Consider the following 16,876-nt stretch of genomic DNA (forward strand, 5'->3'; position numbering starts at 1 on the left):
GTATCAGAAAAACAGGACACAATGAAATCAAAGTTTTTAGACTCTTGATTGATACACGGAAGAGGTGAACGGTATATGAGAACAGGTGACAGGAAAGAACAGTAGGAGTGCCATGCGAGAAGGCTGTCCTCAAGTATAGTTCAGCAGCAACACTACCTGCAGAGGGAATTTGCATTTCTGCAGCAAACACATATGTAATGGAAAGTGCATCAGTGCATGTACATGCAGGTGCCAAAAAAATTGAAGAGATAAGCCAGGATATATCATAAGGAAAAGCATGAATGGAGGGCGATGTAAGGGGATCGCTCCGCCTCACCCACGCGTTTGTGTGAAAATGATTTCAGGTGGAGCCGAGCCAGATGTGCAGAGAGAGGGCCAAAGTCCAATAGTTCAGGTGGAGGCGGGAGGTAATGTCTGCTCTCTCCAGCTGCTCTGTGGCTTACTAAGGATAGATCTGCAGCGAGCGCAACATTTCAAGCCTCGTTTCCTGGTGGCAGGCCTGTAAAGAAAGGACTTAAAAATTCATAAAAACATTAGTGTTCCCCCGTGATTGTACTGCTGAATATCGACCACCAGAATATCGTCTTAGAAGAATATCGAGGGAGAAACAGTTGGAAAGGTAAGTGCATACAAGGAAGTATAGATTATCTATTCCTAAAAGCACATCTGTGCATCTTGAAGATATATATACCGCCTAGGTACATATATATGTTGAGTTGGGTGTAGGAAAAATAGGCTTACTTACCTGTCAGCAGTTTTTCGATACTTGGTCTTCTATTTTGTAGCCCATCGATATTATGGGGGTGGAATTCAGGGTGCACACCCACCGTGGATGGGGGCTATGTATTATTGTGTGAATAACTGACAAAGGTAACGATGCATAGAAAAAGTAGAGATACTTTAACCAGTGAAACACATACTTTTAGTGTAAAAAAATCAGTGCGTTGCAAAAAAACACTTTTATTCTAGAGAGAAAAACAAAAGGTGATCATTAAGGAGAATCGTCCACCAAAGACCTATCGGCAATGCCAGTGAGTCATCATTCATTCATTCATTCTGTCACTCATTCTTGCACTTGTGCATCCACTCATCTGCTTATTCACTCATCTTTGCACCTGTGCATCCACTCATCTGCTTATTCACTCATTCTTGCTTTCACCAAGTTATACAATCAAAATGAAACAACCTCACACACTCAACGACACATGCAATGAAAACTAAAAGAGCAAACGTAGAAAAACGAAAACAAGCTTCCACCAAAACATGGCGGGCATATGCTTGACAAAGTTAAACTTAGCAGATGGTGGCAGTCTTGTATCGTTTTTTTAAAGTGCCAGCATGGCCGCCACATTAAAAACTGAAGTGTTTGCCATTTTGGAATGATAAAACGATGCAGCGCTCTACAGATGAAGTGAGGGCTAAACAAGGGCATCTGAGAGCCAGCAAATTTTCTGTGATGACAAACCGAGGACCTTCTTAACATGCTACAAAGGTTACTTGGCAGACTCATTGCCCAAAGAGTAGGCCATTAACCCCTGTCTTGCCTGTCTGCTTCCGTTTAAGAGGAAACCGTCCTCTTCTCTGCCTGTTTTGTGTTTGTAAAAATGGTGCCCTGATACTACCTCTGCTGTACAGTTCTGTGTTTGACATTCTATAACTTTTCTGTTTTATTATGGAGGTGTGTGCTGCTTTTCACTGTGCTGTATCTGTTCAGTGTGTGAGGGAAGCTTGCACTGCTCTCGCCTCCTGTGCTGTTGAGTTCAGTTTACATTTAATGTCTAGAGAGTGGGGTGGATGCCTGTATCACTAAATATTACGTTGGTTGTTCTACTTTTAAGTTTTGATTTAAAAAACTGCTTTACTTCTACTGCATTGGCTACATGCATATGTATGATGAATGATGGCTAGTTAATGCAGGTATTTGGGTCTGTAAAGATTCTTTACAGTTGGGACGGGAGATGCAGTTGAGGTTTCCAGACATATGTTTGAGAGGTGGAAGGGAAGAAGACTCATGTTTGCCTAGGAGCAAGATGTTTAAAGTTGTCTAGGATACATAGTTATGCTTGTAGTGTGTGCAGAAATACAAATCTTACTTGTGCAAAGGGACTTACTGCAATAAGAATATTTGAGCTGGCAAAAGTCAGGGTCTCTGTCCATTGACCCTCTCTGGCTTGAAGAGGGTGAAACAGGGTGACCCCCTGTACTGCATCATCCACACCTTATTGGTGCTATAAACTAAAGATAGCAAACACAAGCCAAACACTACCCAGCTCAAACATATTCAAGCGGTGAAAATCTAACACAAAAGAAAGGAAATGGAATTCTTCATCAAGAAAACCGGTTTTAGCTGATTTTTCATTTCAACAGACTGGATTAAGTATGAAGAGAAGGGGGCTGTGAGCACCAGTATCTTGAAGCAGCGTCAGAAAAAGCCCTACAATTACAGGTGATGCTTCTAGGTTTAGGAAGCTGAAGTTAAATGTTTTAATGTATTCTGCGGGGATTCGACAGCCACTGTAAGGACAACGTGGATGATTTATTTTTTGTTTCTTCACCACCTGAAAGCGGTACAAAGTGTTTGCAGGAGCGACAAGACCGACACTGCACCAGGTCAGTAACCACAGAGATATAGAACTGTGAATCAATGAAAGGCAGCCCTTTCTATGAGATCCTCACCTGGAGAAAACACTCATTTGCTGCGTTTGCAAACTAGATCTCCAGAGACAGGCTGGAGTCTGTTTAGGTGCTCAGATTATGTACAGTCTTGAGTGACTGGAGTGATTGGAGGGCCCAGGTATGAGATAGAGAAACAAAATATCAGTTGCAGACATCTGATGGCGTGAGAAGAAACTTGATCTTTGTCAGACTGATTATAAATATGCCGGTAATAGTGGGCTTCTATCGTCCTTTTTCGTTTAATCTAGACTATAAAGTTCTAGGCAAAGTACTGGCTAGCGGACTGATCCCTATAGCACAAACGATGGTGGGTCCAGATCAGCATGACTTTAATTTACATAGATTATTCGGAGTGATGGAATTCAGCAAAGTGTTTGAAGTGGGTGAAATATGTTTCCAGGAGCGCCAGATTCAAATACACCCAGTTTAATTATTTGCACCACACCTACTTGCCACCTAAAAGAATAGGACAGATATATCCAGGTGTTTCCAACAATCGCCCTAGATGCTCAGCAGGCAAAGATGATTTCTATCACATGATATAGCAGTGACATAAAAAATGTGGATTCTGAGAAGAGGGTTTGAGGTATGTGGGTAGCCTGACTGGTAGAGTAGTGGTGAGAAAGTCCTAAAATGCATCTTGGGTCTCTTGGTCCACATAAAAAACTGAATACACTTGCAAATGTATTGTCTTCACATTGGCCCTAGTGAAAATGCTTACAGCTATTGATTGGAGATCCACTGATCTGGGCATGGCAGGATGACCTGAAGATATGGGTGCATGCAGAGATTGATCTGTTATCCAGGGTACACTATGGGGTTGAGGGAAGTGTGAGATATAGGAAGCGGGATGTTTATGGAGATAAAATGAAGATTAAATCTGATGACAAATCACCTTAAAGACTTTAGGCCCGATTACGCTATCGATCAGACCACAACCGACTGACCGTCAGTTGTGGTATGGCCGACATCTGACATTGCGGTCTGCCTACCGATTTATGATGTGGTGGGCGGAGACATTGGGTGAAGGGACTGTCCGCTGCCCTTCAGTGCGTCAGAAAACTCCATAATCGCCTAATGACCGCAGAGCCAGGCTCGGCTGTGCTGTCGGGATTAGATGACAGTTTCCAACAGCCCTTTCATGTTGGCATTTCCGACACTGAAAGGCTGTCTGAAAGTGTTTTTGGGGGCCCCTAGCAGGGCCTCTTTCTCCTGGCCCTCCACAATGGGGCTTGGGGGACAAATGTGGTGCCCCACTAAATGGCCCTGCACGGTGGCCTGCCACAGAGTGCAGGGATGTTTCAAAACATTTTACAATGGAAGCTTTTTTGCCCGCTGCTTCCATTGTAAAAAGGAATGTTTGCAGCCGCCCTATGGGCTGTTGCATTGTAATCCTGCGGTCGGAACCGCCGACCTAAGGTCGGGCGGTTCGAGACCGTTGAAGTGTTGAGCGGATGTGAGTCCGCCCAACATCGTAATTAGGCCCATAGTATTGTCAATTACACTACCTCCTTGTGCTGTACCATTGAGGTAGTACTGCACAGGGGTAGCTGCTTAAATGTTTGTGTTCAACAGAATTAAGGGTTATTGTTGGGAACAAGTATAAGTGGAGTTGTAGTAATACTTCCAGGTCACTGTAAGTAAGTACATTTGAATGTATAGTTAGTTAAAACCTTTACAATAGCAGAAAAGCACAAGATTTTTTTTAGTTTCATAAAATATCATTTAAAGATGTAAATCTAGACACTTAAAAGTTGACACGGAGAGCAATGAATAGCACAACAAAATTGTCCTGTAGGCTTTGAAGTAAAAAGGCTAAAAAGGCTGCGGGACAGGGCAATTTTAAGCCATTGCAACAAGTACCTTAATTTGGTCAGTGAGGTTCTGTTCAGAATAGATGCAAATTAACCAAGAGAGCACCATCTGCAAGGATTGATTTTAATTTTATAAAGAGCTCGAATACCATAAGGGATCTTGGCGCTGCTTCTAACGAAGGAGAGTACCAGGGGTTGAAAAGAAAGCGCAGTATTAGATATTAAAAATCTACATTTTTAATGTTTTCCTGGAGGACCATAGATTAGGACTGTCTTTTAGCATGATGGGGAATGTTTTACACAATTTTGCAGTTCTTGTGGTGAAGCTTTTTCCCCCCAGTGGGCTCTTTTGAGTCTGTGGGCCACTAAGAGTTTAACAGTAGTTGATCTTAGAATCCTTGATTGAGTGTACCAGGTAAAGCTATGTCTAAAATAGACTCAACCAATATTGTGCAGCACGACTAAGCAGGGTATGCTCAGACATGAGTCCCTTGCTTACTTTGCCACTGGATTCAAGCAAGCCGGGCTGAAGACGGCTGGAATGCCAGAAACCGGTCCTCGGAAGCTTGTTTCCGGTCCAGGGAAGGCATGGCTTGGCAGTTCAGGCTGGACTGTTCCCATGAGGCACAGGGTCAGACTGATTTGCATATAGCCATGACTGAACTGGGGTGGCAGAGTGGGCTAAAGAACGGTGATGGATTAAACCCAGATCTTTTGACTTGGTGTGAGTGTTTGATTGGTTGAGATGCTCCGTCCATTACCACCCCCTTTTGTACCGCTTTTGGCTGCCATAAGTGTGGCAGGGTATGCTCAGACGTGAGTCCCTTGCTCACTTTGCCACTGGATTCAAGCAAGCCGGGCTGAAGACGGCTGGAATGCCAGAAACCGGTCCTCAGAAGCTTGTTTCCGGTCCAGGGAAGGCATGGCTTGGCAGTTCGGGCTGGACTGTTCCCATGAGGCACAGGGTCAAACTGATTTGCATATAGCCATGTCTGAACTGGGGTGGCAGAGTGGGCTAAAGAACGGTGATGGATTAAACCCAGATCTTTTGACTGGGTGTGAGTGTTTGATTGGTTCAGATGCTCCGTCCATTACCACCCCCTTTTGTACCGCTTTTGGCTGCCATAAGTGTGGCAGGGTATGCTCAGACGTGAGTCCCTTGCTCACTTTGCCACTGGATTCAAGCAAGCCGGGCTGAAGACGGCTGGAATGCCAGAAACTGGTCCTCGGAAGCTTGTTTCCGGTCCAGGGAAGGCATGGCTTGGCAGTTCGGGCTGGACTGTTCCCATGAGGCACAGGGTCAGACTGATTTGCATATAGCCATGTCTGAACTGGGGTGGCAGAGTGGGCTAAAGAACGGTGATGGATTAAATCCAGATCTTTTGACTGGGTGTGAGTGTTTGATTGGTTCAGATGCTCCGTCCATTACCACCCCCTTTTGTACCGCACTTTAAAAGCTATGCACAATGATCTGAACTTGATACTTTTGTCGATTGGCAGCCAGTGTAGTTTAACCAGACCCTCCGAGACAGATTAATGTTTCTGAAATCCCAAAAGTAGACATGCCAAAGTATTTTGTAACATTTGTAATTTCTGTGAGAGTCTTTCTTGAATATTTAGGAATAAGGCATTTCCGTAGCCAAGTTTAGGCAAGGCCAGAGCGATCACAACTATCTTCTGGAGATTGGGTGGAATGAAGGTACGGATCCTCCTAATCATCTTTAGGATAAAAAAGACTGATGAGACAAAAGCATTGATCTGATCTTTAAAGGGCAACCTGTTGTCAGAGATAGTTCCTAAGTTTCGTACATTTTTACTAGCGAAGGCAGAGCCCCCATGTCTGTGGGCCACCAGATGGATGGCCAGAAAGAAGCGTCATTACCTAGAAGTAGAACCTCCATTTTGCCGGAGTTTAGTTTTAGGCAATTAAGCTTCATCCAGTTATTAATCTGACTCATACAGATGTCAAAGCGTTCAGCCATTTACTGAAGATTGCTGGACACCGTGACTATAATCTGGGTCTCATCAGCATAGGGGATGACTAAAAAGCTGTAAGATCTCATGAGCCTTGCTAGAAGAGTACAGGTTAAATAGAATAGGGCTCAATGCAGAGCCCTGTGGAACCCCACAGGTAGCTTGAAAGTGACCAAGGTGGATTCACCTAGTGCCAAGTGTTGTTCCCTATCTGGTAGGAAAGACTGAAGGACTTTGAGTATGGCGCCTTTAATTCCAAGCTCAGACTGTCGGTTAATTAGTATGAGGCAGCTGATCATATCGAAGGCAACCGAAGGATCTAATAAGATCAAGACTGCCTTCCTTCTCTCCCTCATCCAGGATTGATCTCAAGTCCTCGGTTGCTGCAGTCAGGGCAGTTTCCATGCCATGAGCTTATTTGAGTTTATTTGAATTATTGAAGGAAGTGAGATCGTATTTAGTGCCCTTTCAAGGACTTTTGGTGGTAATGGCAGCCTTGAGATATGTCTCTGGGATGCAGGCCTTGATGCATAAAATCTAGATCAGACATTCTTAAACTTAAGTCAGAAATTCCGATCCCTGATAAGATTTGGTATGAAAGGGCTGCCACTTGACCACTTGTCAGGAGAGGTCCTTCACCCAGATTATCACACAAGATTTGTCCAGAACACGTCAAAGATGCTACATCTCGCCTGCTACTGATAGAGCAAAGGAAGGCTGTTACTGCTGCGTGTTTGCCCTTCGCAGGGAACACTGCCTTCACACCTCAGCCAATAACGACAGCTCTTGCTGTGAACAAGGTATGCACTGCATCTCTTCTCCCTAAAAGAACTCTAGACTGCATGTTGCTCTACTTTCTATGTTCTCTCAGTGTAGCATATAGTAGGTTTTTGGGTGTAAGGTTTTAAATGACATTTTAAACATATTAGAACTGCTCATTTTATTCTCGTTGCTCACAACGTGCCTTCTTGCTGTTGTTATGATATCCTTTGTACTCATTTTTTATGTACTCAGAAACAGATTAGTTATATTGTATTAAATGCTTTTAGTTAAAAGTGTCTATTCCTCTCAGTGCAGTTTGTGTGGGATATTGTGAATAACAAAATTGGATGTGTCTCTGTTCCCGCAGTGCCCCTGATCCCGTTACAGGGATTGTTATTAATCCAAAACAAACAATACATTTTTTGGAGGGGGGGGGGGGGTATTCTGCAACGCTACAATAACCTGTATTTAACATTCAGTGCTGGTGCATTGAACTGAGTTCACCTGTACCACCCGTGGGTGGGAAAGCAAACTTTGTTTAACTACTCTAAAGCCGTAGTTTATACAATAATCCTCTGAGCCAGGGTCATTAAATCTCACATCCAAAGATGTGTGTTAAAGCTCTTGCAGTGTGATTAGTGGCAGAACTGGCTTTGCACCCCACTATGACTAGGGTTGGGCTGTTTATGAGGGTCCTGCGGATGAAAAGGAAAATTCCTCCCTGGCATCTGCAATTCAAGAGATAGTACTAAAGCTGCCATTTATTCTACCAACTATTCCTGTACACTCCCAGATAGCCAATCCCAACTGCGAGGTCAGCAGTTAAAATCAGATGGTATTTCCTGATCCACTTGTTCTTCACTTCTTCTTTCAGGGCCATAGCCCTGATTCTGAGATTGCTTATAACAATGGCATCCATTACGAGTGTGCAATGGGTCTGACAGGTTCTCGCTGGCATGGTGTTTTTCTTTTTCGCCTTCCCTTACCCTTATGCCCCTCTTTTCCTGTTCCATGCTGATGTGGGTGGTTGTGTTATCAGACCACCTCTTATGGAGTCCTTAAAGGGAAATTGGTGGTTTATGGTCTTAGTTGAGAGACTTGCTCTCCTTCAAAGGAAAGGGCTCATTCCTGAAAAAATTGTTCCTGCCCACTCCCAAGTAGCTAAACCAGGCTAACTGGTCAGCAGTTAACAGTCATTGGCTGGAGGGCAGTCATTATCATCTGAGCCAGAGACTTTAACTCTCCCAACAATGGATGAGTAGTCCATCTCTGGAAGTGTGACAAGTGTCGGAATGGGTTTTAAGCCACTTCTGGCTCAGGCAGACTAAAGTTAAAAAGATATTTACCCTTGTGACCCAACCTTGGCGTAACTTCACCATTTTGGTGCAAACCCAGGTTTACTGACTTTAGTAAATCTGGATTTGCTGCATGGAAATGTCCATGCTCCACCCACAAGCACATTGTGTTGCATTACTTTGTAGGTGGCAAATTAAACAAGGCCAGACATATAGGGATTTGCCCGACTTTGTAAATATCACTTAAGCACTATGGTTGCCTTGCATTGACTTCCGTAATGTTAGGACAACAAAAGTGCTTAGAAAACCCAGACCTCAATGTTTGTCAAATTGAAGCAAATTGATCAAATGTTAGCATACTGTTTCCTTCCGCTTTTTGCTGTATTGGGGAAGCAAGATAGGACACTATCTTCGGTGAAGTGAGATAAACTTGTTTTCATATTGATTTAACACCTTCTGTGCTCATGACGGAATGGTTCTGTCATGAGCACACTTGCATAAAGTCAGCAAAGGGATTTCCTATCTTTTTTTTGCCTTGGGAGGTGGGGATGAGCTTCCCCCAACCTCCCAAGGCATATCTTTTGTTTTCCTTGTAATGACGAACATGCACATGGTGCACTGATATCATTACAACAAAAACAAATCTGAATCTTAGTTTCAGTTTCACAGTTTTTGTGCTTGGGGGCTATCTCAGCCCCCGGACACATGGGGGAGGTATTGTTGGAAAGGGGAGAATCTTCTCTTCCCTAGTGGATCCCTGCTTGGGGATCGCCCCAGGAGGGCAATCCCCAAGCAGGGATCCACCCACTAGCCACCAGGGCGGGGGGGAGCAGCCCCTTGGGCAAGGGCCTTTTCTCCGCCATTTAATTTACCCACAGCCAGCCTTTATGCCCCCGTAGGTGACAGATGGGGCAGTAACCCCCAATCTGCCCTCCCAGGGGGCAGAAAGCCCCCTAGATGCCAGGGATTTTTTTTATAAACCATGGGTGGGAGCTGCCCATGCCCTCCTAAAATTCGAAAGAATTTCTGTCCCCTCAGGAGGCAGATGGGGGCAATAGTTCCTGATCTGCTCCCGGGGGAGCAGAAAGCCCACTAGGTACCAGGGATTTTTATTTTTATAAGTAGGGATGGGGGCCCAGAATGGGCATGCCAATGCCACCACCACCCCAAAAAAATGCCACAGTCTTCCCCCCCACCCAGCACGCAGATATGGCAGTAGCCCCTGATCTGCCCCTGGGGGGGCAGAAAGCACACTAGGCACCAGGGATTATTCTTATTTTTTTATACGTAGGGTTGGGGCTACCCATAATGGGCATGCCAATGCCCCCACCACCCCAAAAAAATGTCACAGTCTTTCTCCCTCCCCCAGAAAAATTGCCACAGTATTTTTGCCCCCCCCAGGAGGCATATGGGGGCAATATCCCCTTATTTGCACCCCCAGGGGGGGGGGCAGAAAGCCCACTTGGCAAAAGGGAAAAAAAAATCAAACTTCAGGGGTGGGGGCTTCCAAGAATAGGTATGCCAATGCCAACACCCCCCAAAAAAGATGCCACTGTCTTTCTGTCCCCCCAGGAGGCAGATGGGGGCATTAGCCCTTGATCTGACCCGCAGGGGGGGGCAGAACCCCTATCAGCACCAGGGATTATTTTTTTAATACGTAGGGGATGGGGACTGCCCAGAATGAGTATGCCAATGCCCAACCCCCAAAAAAAGATGCCAGTCTTTCTGCCTCCGTAGGAGGCAGATGGGGCAGTAGCCTCTGATCTGGCCCCCCCCCAGCAGAGAGCCCACTAGGCACCAGGGATTCAATGGCTTTTTTATGTGTAGGGGTGGGGCTGCCCAGATTGGGCATACCAATGCCCCCACCCCGAAAACAAAAAGCCACAGTCTTTCAGCCCCTCTTGGGGGCATATTGGGGTGATAGCCCTCAATCTGCCCCACCCCTAGGGAGGGAAAAACTCATTAGGCACTGGCCTTTTTTTTTTGCAATGTGCCTAGCTGTGGATTTTGGGCTCTAGCACAGCCAGTACCTAGGGAAGCCTAGCAAACCTGTACATGTTTGAAAACTAGCCACAAAGGGGAAATGTAATGTAAATGTAAATGTCATGGTACTTATAGAGCGCACTGTCACCAGACGGTCACCTTGCGGTGTCGCCTATTCGGCTTCCTGGTGCTGATACTCATACTGTTGAACCCCTCCTGGCTTTCCCTGTGAAGTGTCCACTCCTGGGCACCCCCAGGGTGAAGCCAGGCATCCTTAGCGCTGTTGGGGCCGGTGTGGGGGCTAAGCAAGCTATTGCCCAGAGTTGCAGCGTGGAGCCCGTGATTAGAATAGGCACCGAGGTGAGAATTAACAGGTCCGAGGAAATTGAGCCCGAGACCCCGCCGAGGGGGGAATCGAACCCTGGTCCCTGGCCAGAACTCTGCATCAGGGTCTGCCGCTCTAACCATTGAGCCACACTCCTCCACCTACAAAGGGGAATCCAGGATGGGTTGACTTGTGTGCCTCTCACCAGGTTCTGTTACCCAAAATCCCTTGCAAACTTCAAACTTAGTAAAAAAAAAAAACATTTTCCTCACTTCTCTGTGATAGATAGTTCTGAAATCTAAGGGGAGCAACAAACTTCCACCAACCCAGCATTACCCCAAGTCTCATGATAAAAATGGTACCTCACTTGTGTGGGTAGGCCTGATGCCAGATACAGGAATCAGCCCAAAACGCAACATGAACACCACATTTTTCCAGTGAAAACTGACCCTTTCTTGGCAATGTGCCTAGTTGTGGATTTTGAACCCTAGCTCAGCCTGCACCTAAGGAAATCTATCAAACCTAAACCTTGATTAAAACTAGACACCAAGGTGAATCCAGGATGTGGGGACTTGTGTGGCTCTCATCAGGATCTGTTACCCAGAATCCCTTGCAAACATTAAACATTGTTAAAAAAAAACTTTTCCACACATTTCCGTGATGGAAGTTCTGGAATCTGCATGGATCCACAAACTTCCACACACCCAGCTTTTCTCAAAGTTTCCCCAAAGTTTCCTGATAAAATGGGTTCCTCACTTGTGTGAGTAGGCCTAGTACCTGCAACAGGAAACGGCCCAAAACGCAATGTGGACACATCACATTTTTCTAGTGAAAACTGACCCTTTTTTCCTAGTTTGCCTCGCTGTGGATGTTGGACCCCAGCTCTGTTGCCACCTAAGGAAACCTAGCAAACCCCTACATTTTTTAAAACTAGACATCCTGGTAAATCCAGGATGGGGCGACTTGTTTGGCTCTCACCAGGTTCTGTTACCCAGAACCCAGAATCTCTTGCAAACCTCAAACTTTGGAAATAAAAACAAATTTTCCTCACATATCTGTGATGGAAAGTTCTGAAATGTAAGGCGAGCAACAAACTTCCAACAACCCAGCATTCCCCTAAATCTTCCGATAAAAATGGTACCTCACTTGTGTGTGTAGGCCTAGTGCCCGTGACAGGAAATGGCCCAAAATATACTGTAGAGACTTCAAAATTAATGATTACAAAAAGACTGTGTATTGCTAGGGAGTGACCTGCATTTTTGATCTTGGGTTCGGCGGCCATCTAGGGAAAACTATCAATCCCAGGCATTTCTGAAAACTAAATACGGGAGTCCAAGGAGGTATGGGTTGTGTGGATCCCCCAACGTTTTCCTACCCAGAATCCTCTGCAAACCTCAAATTTAGCTGATTTTTTTTAATCAAAGTTGTGTGATCAACAGGCTACACAAATTTCCTACCACACAGTGTTCCCCCAGGTCTCCCAATAAAAATGGTACCTCATTTGTGTGAGTATGCCAAGTACTCGCGACAGGCTAGGGCCCAAAACGTATTGTGGAGACATCAAAATTACCTATCATAGAACCACATAGTTTTGCGGGGGGCACTTGGGTTTTTGGCCCGAGACTTGTGGCCATTGAGGGAAACCTCTCAAAGCCATACATTTCTGATAACTAGACACCCCGGGAAGTCCAGGGAGGTATAGCTTGCGTGGATCCCCTAACGGTTTCCTACCCAGAATCCCCTGCAAATGTCAAATTTAGTTGAAAAAAAATCTTTTTTTCCACACATTTTTGTGTGGGATCACCGTGCCGGCACAAATGTCCTCTCACCCAGCATTCCCCTTTTTCTCACAAGTAAAATGATACCTCACTTGTGTGGGTGGGCCAAGGGCCTGTGACTGGGGAGGGCCAGAAAACGGAGTTCAAGGGTATAGCACAGCAAATTCTGAATATGTCTTTAGACGATTCTGCATTGGACAGCCACACAAGTGAGGTATCATTTTACCTGAGAGACCAAGGGAAACACGAGGTGGTAGGACATTCATGCCAGCACGGTGATTCCTCCCCAAAATGTGTGGAAAATGTTGTTTATTTAGCTAAATTTGATTTTTTTTGCAGGGGACTCTGGGTAGGAAAACGTTGGGGGATCCACACAGGCCATACCTCACTGGACTCCCCAGGGTGTCTAGTTTTCATAAATGTGTGGGTTTGGCAGATTTTCCTAGATGGTCGCAAACCCGGGCCAAAAACCCAGGTGCCCCCCTGCAAAACCAGGTTGTTTTATGATAGGTAATTTTTAAGTCTCCACAGTACGATTTGGGCCAATTCCTGTTGCGGCCACTATGCCTACCCACAAAAGTGAGGTCAAATTTTTATCAGGAGACCTGGGGGAACACTGGGTGGTAGAAAATGTGTGGTGTCCTGGTGATCCCACAACTTTTCCACACGTGAAACGTAAGGAAAATTTGATTTTCTTTAGCTAAATTTAAGGTTAGCATGAGATTCTAGGTCTGAAAATGTTGGGGAATCCATGCAAGCCACACTTTCCTGGACTTCCTTGGGTATCTAGTTTTCGGAAATGTTTGGGGCTGGTGGGGTTCCCTAGATGGCCACTTAGCCCAGGAACAAAAACGCAGGTGACCTCCTTGAGTGACCTCCTTGAGATAAGTGAGCACCTGTATTTTTGGTCCGAGGTTTGCAGACATCTAGGGGAACCTAAAAAACCCAGACATTTCTGAAAACTAGACACCCGTGGGAGTCCAGGGAAGTGTGGCTTGCATTGATCCCCCAACATTTTCCTACCCAGAATCCCCTGCAAACATCAAATATAGGGGGAAAAATCAAATTATTCTCCCATTTCTGTGTGGGAAAATTGTGGGATCACTGGACTGACACAAATTTCCTACCACCCAGCATTCCCCCAGGTATCCCGATAAAAATGATGCCTCACTTGTGTGGGTGGGCCAAGGGCCCAAAACGTATTGTGGAGACATCAAAATTACCTATCACAAAACAACTTGATTTTGTAAAGGGGTTCACCTTCGTTTTTGGCCCCGCGCTCGGCGGTCATCAAGGGAAACCTATCAAACACAGACATCTTTGAAAACTAGACACCAGGAGGAGTCCAGGGAGCTATGGCTTGTGTGGACCCCCCAACGTTTTCCTAGCCAAAATCCCCTGCAAACCTCAAATTTAGCTGAAAAAAACAAAATTGTTCTCACATTTCTGTGTGGGAAAGTTATGGGATCACTGGGCTGATACAAATTCCCTACAACCCAGCTTTCCCTCGGGTCTCCTGATAAAAATCTTACTTCATATGTGTGGGTGGGTCAAGTGCCCATGGCAGGGAAGGACCCAAAAGCGTATTGTGGAGACATCAAAATTACCAGTCACAAAACGACCTGGTTTTGGGCAAAGGGGCTCATCTGGGTTTGTAGCCCTGTGCTCGGCGGCCATCTATGAAAACTTACCAGACCCATACATCTTTCAAAACTAGACATCCAGGGGAGTGCAGGGATGTATGGCTTGCATGGATCCCCCAAAGATTTCCTACACAGAATCCCCTGCAATCCTCCAATTTAGCTGAAAAAAATCACAGTTTACGCACTTTTCTGTGTGGAAAAGTTGTGGGATCACTGAGCCACCACAAATTTCCTACCACCCAGCATTCCCCCAGGTCTACCAATAAAAATGGTACCTCACTTGTGTGGGTAGGCATAATGGCCGCAACAGGAAATGGCCCATATCGTATTGTGAAAACTTCAAAATTACCTTTCATAAAACGACCTGGTTTTGCATGGAGAGGCACCTGGGTTTATTGGCCCCAGGCTCACGGCCATCAAGGGAAACCTACCAAACCCACATATTTCTAAAAACTACACACACTGGAGAGTCCAGTGAGTTATGGTTTGCGCGGATCCCCTAACGTTTTCCTACCCAGAATCCCCTGCAAACCTCAAATTAAGCCGAAAAAATCCCTTTTCCCACACATTTATGTGTGGGAGCACCGTGCCGACATAAATGTCCTACCACCTAGCATTTCTCTTGGTCTCCCAAGTAAAATGTTGCCTCACTTGTGTGGCTGTCCAATGCAGAATGGACTAAAAACGTACTGTGCTATACCCTTAATCTCTTTGTTTTTGGCCCTTCCCAGTCAGAGGCCCATGTCCCTCCCACACAAGTGAGGTATCATTTTACTCGGGAGAACAAGGGGAACGCTGGGAGGTAGGACATTTGTGCCGGCACAGTGATCCAACACAAAAATGTGAGGAAAATGTGGTTGTTTTTCATAAGTTTGAGGTTTTCAAGGGATTCTGGGTAACATAACCTGGTGAGAGCCACACAAGCCACCCCATCCTGGATTCCTCTGGGTGTTTAGTTTTAAAAAATGTATAGTTTTTTTAATTTACCCTAGGTGACGGCAAAGCTAGGGTTCAAAATCCACAGCTAGTCACTTTGCAAAAAAAGGGTCAGCTTTCTCTGTAAATATGTGATGTGTCTGTTGTGTTTGGGACGTTTTCGGTCATGGGCCGTAGGCCTACCCACACAAGTGAGGTACCATTTTTATCGGAAGCCTTGGGGAATGAGGGGTGGGTGGAAATTTCTAGATCCACACTGATTCCAGAACTTTCCATCAAAGAAATGTGAGGAAAATGTGTTTCTTTTGACAAGGTTTGAGATTTGCAAGGGATTCTGGGTAACAGTACCTGGTGAGAGTCACAGACGTCCCCCCCTCCTGGATTCCCCTGTATGTCCAGTTTTCAAAAATGTACAGGTTTGCTAGGTTTCCCCAGGTGACAGCAGGGCTAAGGTTCAAAATCTACAGCTAGTCACTTTGCAAAAAACTGGTTAGTTTTCACTCGTAGTATGTGGTGTGTCCACATTGCGTTTTGGGCCATTTCCTGACGCAGGCACTAGGCCTACCCACACGAGTGAGGTACTAATTTTATTGGAATACTTTGGGGAATGTAGGGTGTGTAGAATTTTGTGGATCCAAGCAGATTAAGAACTTTCCATCACAGAAATGTAAGGAAATGTTTTTTTTTTACAAAGTTTGAGCTTTGCAGTAGATTCTGGGTAACAGAACCTGGTGCGAGCTACACAAGTCACCCCATCCTGGATTTCCCTGGGTGTCTAGTTTTGAAAAATGTATATGTTTTCTAGGTTTCCTTAGGTGTAGGCAGAGCTAGGCTTCAATATCCACAGCTAAGCACTTTGAAAAAAGGGTCAGTTTTCACTGTAAAAATGTGGTGTGTCCACATTGCTTTCTGGCACGTTTCCTGTCGCAGACAGAAGGCCTACCCACACAAGTGAGGTTCCATTTGTTTCGGACGACTTTCGGGAATGCAAGGTGGGTGGAATTTTGTGGATCCACACGGATTCCAAAATTTTGCATCACAGAAATATGAGGAAAACGTGTTTCTTTTGACAAGGTTTGAGGTTTACAAGGGATTCTGGGTAACAGAACCTGGTGAGAGCCACAAACTTCACCATCTCATGGATTCCCCTGGGTGTCTAGTTTTAAAAAATGTATATGTTTTCTAGGTTTCCATAAGTGCCGGCAGGGCTAGGGTTCAAAATCTACACCTAGGCAAAAAAAGGGTCAGTTTTCACTGTAAAAATGTGGTGTGTCCATGTTGTGTTTTGGGCAGCTTCCTGTCCGGGCCACAAGGCCTACCCACACAAGTGAGGTACCATTTTTATTGGAAGACTTTGGGGAGTGTAGTGTGGGTGGATTTTTGTTGTTCCACATAGATTCTCGAACTTTCAATCAGAGAAATGAGAGGAAAAGTTTTTTTTTCTTTACAAAGTTCGAGGTTTGCAACGGATTCTGAGTAACAAAACCTGGTGAGAGCCACACAAGTCACCCCATCCTGGATTTCCTTGTGTGTCTAGTCTTAAAAAATGTATAGGTTTGCTAGGTTTCCCTAGTTGCCAGCAGAGCTAGGGTTAAAAAACTACAGCTAGGCACTTTGCAAAAAAAGGGACAGTTTTCACTGGTAAAATGTGGTGTATCCACATTGAGTTGGGGCCATTTACTGTCACTGG

The 16,876-nt window shown here is 45.2% G+C and overlaps 1 protein-coding gene across 8 annotated transcripts in view; it reads left to right on the forward strand.

Moving 5' to 3' along the window:
- Positions 1-396: 396 nt before the first annotated feature.
- LOC147751685 (dihydrofolate reductase-like) overlaps positions 397-16,876 on the forward strand; it is a 402,971-nt gene continuing 386,491 nt past the window's right edge. For 6 of the 8 annotated variants that reach the window (XM_086921679.1, XM_086921640.1, XM_086921662.1 and 3 more), the window contains exon 1: positions 398-619. The gene's annotated coding sequence lies outside the window, so the exon portion shown is untranslated. Of the gene's footprint in view, positions 620-16,876 lie in introns of all 8 variants that reach the window. The other 2 variants (XM_086921705.1, XM_086921631.1) reach the window with 1 other exon arrangement.

The sequence above is a fragment of the Lissotriton vulgaris genome, chromosome 1_1 (genome assembly GCF_964263255.1).
Source record: "Lissotriton vulgaris chromosome 1_1, aLisVul1.2, whole genome shotgun sequence".
NCBI classification, from domain to species: Eukaryota; Metazoa; Chordata; class Amphibia; order Caudata; family Salamandridae; genus Lissotriton; species Lissotriton vulgaris.